The 4,805-nt window shown below is 36.6% G+C and overlaps 1 long non-coding RNA gene across 1 annotated transcript in view; it reads left to right on the top strand.

Annotated features, from left to right (window-relative positions):
• LOC115068126 overlaps nt 1-4,521 on the top strand; it is a 16,022-nt gene extending 11,501 nt beyond the window's left edge. The window contains exon 3 of the long non-coding RNA XR_003847504.1: nt 4,435-4,521. This is a non-coding gene — a long non-coding RNA (uncharacterized LOC115068126). The remainder of the gene's footprint in view (nt 1-4,434) is intronic.
• Nucleotides 4,522-4,805: the final 284 nt, after the last annotated feature.

Genomic DNA, 4,805 nt, shown 5'->3' with positions numbered 1-4,805 from the left:
CTTCCTAAGAGTCCATATGTATAGCTAAAGGCTACATAACAAGCAACAATGCCAGACAAGCGATACCTTCTTTTGAGTTGTTGATCAGGGTGGCCAAAGGGACTCCCAGATTGTAACCCAGCATAGAACTGGGAAAATGAACAGCAGACCCCCATCTTATCCAAAGGAATATACTCAACTGATTACTGCTAGATGAGGAAAAGCTGACCCTCCTAAAACAAAGATCTCTAGATAGGCTGACTAGATTCACCGGAAGGGCAAGTAGTGGGGAATGGCTGGGGGTGTGGACAACACAGCAGCCAGTAGCAGGGATATCAGAGTATAAGGGCTCTAGTTGGGGGAGGGAGGCTATGGGAGGTGCTATCTGGGAAGTTGGTATAAAAATAAATTAATTTTAAAAAAATTAAAAAAAAATAATTCTTCAAAGCATGAAAATTTGCTCCTTAGTAATTGGTGGATGTGAAAAACATTACCATTGAAATCTACCTGATGACTTTATATCCATGCTCAGATGCCAAGAAGCTCAGAAAGTAACCAACTGTGACTAGTAATAACCAGATATATAGAGATTAGAAATGCATGTGCATCTTAGTGTCAATTGTATTGAAAATGAATTTTTCTGTATGAAACTGTAAATAGTAACTGTTAATAGTAAAATGGAGATCTTTTTTAAAGTTTAAAACCTCATTTAATTTTATGTCTTATAGGGTTTATACTGAGTACAATATTGTATAACTGTACTAATTCAACTGTAAACCTAAAAATTCACAGCCAATTTTGAAGGAGATGCATCTTAGCTCTGGAAATTGTTGTAATGCTGTTGTAATGAAATGCTTCTTCTGATTGTGTGGCCATTAAATAAATAATTTAAAAAAATAATTCTTCCAAAAAAGAAAAAAACAAAAAAGAAAATTGTCATCCTTAGAAATGACTGACAGTTCCCATGCCTCATTGCTGTCCAACTGAGTTAGGTAAAGTGGGAAAAAAATAAACTTCAATCTTGTACATTTCTTGCTGAAAACATGTGTGACAGCACTATACGTTTTCACTAGAAATTGATGGGAGAACGGGTACTTCAATAGGCCTGAAAGCCTTTGCAAAGGATCCCAATTAATAGAATGTGAATAACACCTCAAAAGTAAGTGAATGCTGTAGTGGGAAAGAATCTTGCTTAGAGTGCTGGGCTGTTGGCTGATTGCCTGGGGTGAGAGTGGTGTTCAGGGCTTGCCAGCTGGCTGATCACATACCTATAAAGGATGCGGTCAGCTTGGCAAACTATGATTCTGATGGAAATCTTAGAGGTCATCAGACAGATGCTCTCCTTGGTAAAGTATGTTCGCTCAGGCCATTAGTTTTATTTGAGTGTAGAACATATCTGGATGACTTGGATTAATAGGGCTAAGCAGTACTCTGCTTCAAACCAGAGTTCATTATTAAATCCAAATAAATGCATTCCCTAAAGGAGACATAGGATGTGACTGAAGGTGGCACATCATCTAATGCCAAGTGAAGCCAGCCATGCCACCAAAGCAAACCAGTTGTCTCACCAACAAATACACCTCTGTCCAAGATTCCCACTCAGTGACCTTGTTTTTAAAACTGAACTGCAGGAGCTAGAGAGCTGGCTCAATGGTTAAGAGCACTGTTTGTTCTGCAGTGGACACAGGTTTGATTCCCAGCACCCACATCGTGGCTAACAATGATCGGTAACTCCAGGTCCAGGGAATCCAATGCCCTCTTCTGACCTCCATGGGCATTGCACGACACAGGTGCACTTACATCATGCAGGCAATACACTCATACACATAAAATAAAAATAAATAATAAATAAAGTATTTAAGAGTGAACTCCAAAGTCACTACTGTCCTGTTCACTGCTGTTCACTCTACCTTGAATAGTTGTCATTTTGTTTCTCACACATCTGACCACAATATCTTCACAATGGCTGCTTAGTGCTTTTCAATGAATGAAGGGGGGTGGGGAGAGAGGGAAGAGAGATAAAGATAGAGAGAGAGAGGGAGGAAGGGAGAGAGAAAGACAGAGAGAGAGAGAGGCTGAAACTGCTTTCCAGAGCCTACACTTAAAATGAGAGCCATTTACAAACTGTGACAAAAAAGTGAACAAAACACCTCTTAGTCTCCCTAATGGAATTTTTTTGAAACGTCAAAATTAATACAAATATTTATATTTAAAAACAAGCACTGGGGCTGGAGAGATGGCTCAGTGGTTAAGAGCACTGACTGCTCTTACAGAGGGCTCAGGTTAGATTCCCAGCACCCATATGGTGGCTAACAACCACCCATAACTCCAGTTCCAGGGGATCTGACACCTTCTTCTGATCTCCATGGGTATTGCACAACATGGGTGTGCTTACACACATCAAGGCAATACACTCATACACATAAAATAAAAACAATAAATAAATAAATAAATAAATAAATAAATAAATAAATGCATTCCAAAATAGCCATAAAGAATACTGGAAGAAATTTAAGAGACGAATGCAAAGTAGAAACAACATTTGCAGTAATGAATATGTAACCAACGGAGGTCAGCATTCTTATTATCTGAAAGTGGACAGCAGAAATATTTGGGAATTTAGAAGGAAACAGGTGACTAGCATGCAGAAGCATGTTCTATATGCCTAGTATCAAAAAATATAAATGGCAGCAAAATTATCTCCTTTCATCTTTCAGAAAAGAAAATTCAGAGCTGTCCTGAGAAGTTATTTGACATTTCCATACACTGCCCAAGGCAATGCAAAATGATATCACCTTTCTCAGGCAATTTTGTGTGTGTGCCTGCTTAAATACATACCCATAGAAACTCAGCCCAAGGGAACAATCAGTGCATAAGGATGATGCATGAGCAAACTGGATAGAGCCTTAACATTGAGAGTGATATATTGAGGGTTCATCAAATGATGTAGAGTCTATCCATACTATTATGAAGTCCTTAAATTAGTTAACATGTGGTCATTTTTTTGAAAACGTGTGCATATGTGTAAATACATGTTTATACATATGCATATACATGTTTATACAGATGTACATGAATATCTTAAAATGATTTGTGCCTTTTCAGAGTTGTTTTTATTTGAAAAGATTGAGCTTGTCTTTCTGATAATAAAAATGAAATCTTTATTCAAACATGCTTATAAAAGTTTAAAAAGCACTAACATAAGGGAATTGATAAATTTGTACATTCCAAAGAATAGACTTGAGTATTTGGAATAGAAATTTTGCTAAAGCTTGCATGAATATTATTGAGTAATGCATTAATTGTTTTTCCTTTGCCAGAGATCAGCCTGGGTTAGGTCTTTAGACTTAAATACTAGTGGTTAAAATATCTTTATACATGTTGTGGCATACTAATGGAGAAGTTAGATTGGGTAAAACCCACTAGGGATTCTATGCTTTAGATTTACTGCATTATAAGCATGTAAGGCAACCCATGACCAATTCAATATTGGGGGATCATTATAAGTCTAGGATTTATTACACAACTTCAAACATATAGAGGAAGAGAAATTGATGAAGGATACTAAGAAAGTAGCTGAAAAGAAAACTATAAACAAGTAAAGAGTGTTTTAAATGCTATAAAAATTGGTTGGTATAGAATAGTTTAAAATTGCAAAAGTTAAATATAGTAAATCAAATTATCATTAATATTTTGTGAGTATATGATTGTGAAAAGATGGACTAAATGACTAGCTAACTGCCTTTTTAATAAGACTATTGGTAATAGAATCAGTTATGGTTCATTATTAACTATATTAACAGAAAATTAGACTTTACTAGCTCCTACAAATATGAAGCATTTTAATAGACTGTGGTCCCTTGTCAACATATGTAAAACTTAAAGGCTTATAAACCAGTTTCTTTCCCTGAACTAAACTAGATTAGATCATAAATTAATGGCTAAAATGTTATTATATCTCTTTTTTAATATTTCTTGTCAAAAACTTAAATATTCTTGATTCAACTTGGGTTTCTATTTGTGTAACATAATTTGGCCATAATTGGTTTCATTTCGATTGTCTTTACCATTGGGGTGCTTATTATCTTTTCTCTCATCCACTGGGAATGCCAAGTACCAATTTTTGCTATTTAGCAAGTCAGTGAGGAGCTTCCCACTGAGTGCCTTAATTATTGTTAATTGAATATTGTAAATGGCTTTCAGGATCACCATCTTGGCAATCTACACAACACTCTTCTCAGCAGAAGTTAAAGAGTGAAGGATCACTTCTGCTCTTTCCCATAAAGTTATCAATCAAGTATCAACAGTGGCCAATTTCTGTACAAACTAGCCACTTTCTTCTAGATGTCACATCACATATATGCTTTGAATGTCACTTAGAACATGGCAGGTGCTCCCTGAGTACTGATGAATAGAACGATTCAGGTCTGAGGAACACTCTGTTTTATTTTCCAGAGCATCTTACGGGGCACAACCTACCTGCTTCTATCTGGTAGAGCTCCCCCATTGTCCTACACCAGGACCAAGGCTTCAAGGGCTTTTTTTTTTGCTGCTTTGTCATCAAAATAAAGAAGAAAAAGCGAATCAAGAGCCTCAGAAGATCTGAGACTATCAGAAATGCTACATGCGAAAAACGAGAGTAGAAAAACCACCAAGCTCACCTTCCTGTGTGCTTCTTGCCTTAGTACGCACAATAAACAAGAAATGAGAAATTTACAATCCACCTTTTCAGCTTTCCATTTCTTCCTCAATTTTGGAGGGGCTGGAGGTTAAAGCTTCAATGGAACAGGATTGTGTTGGAGGCTGACTTGGTTATATAAAATTTT

This window comes from Nannospalax galili, unplaced genomic scaffold, assembly GCF_000622305.1.
Source record: "Nannospalax galili isolate Female #2095 unplaced genomic scaffold, S.galili_v1.0 scaffold751, whole genome shotgun sequence".
Classification (NCBI taxonomy): domain Eukaryota; kingdom Metazoa; phylum Chordata; class Mammalia; order Rodentia; family Spalacidae; genus Nannospalax; species Nannospalax galili.
The sequence above is the reverse complement of the archived record's forward strand: the minus strand, read 5'-3'. Positions and strand labels throughout refer to the sequence as shown.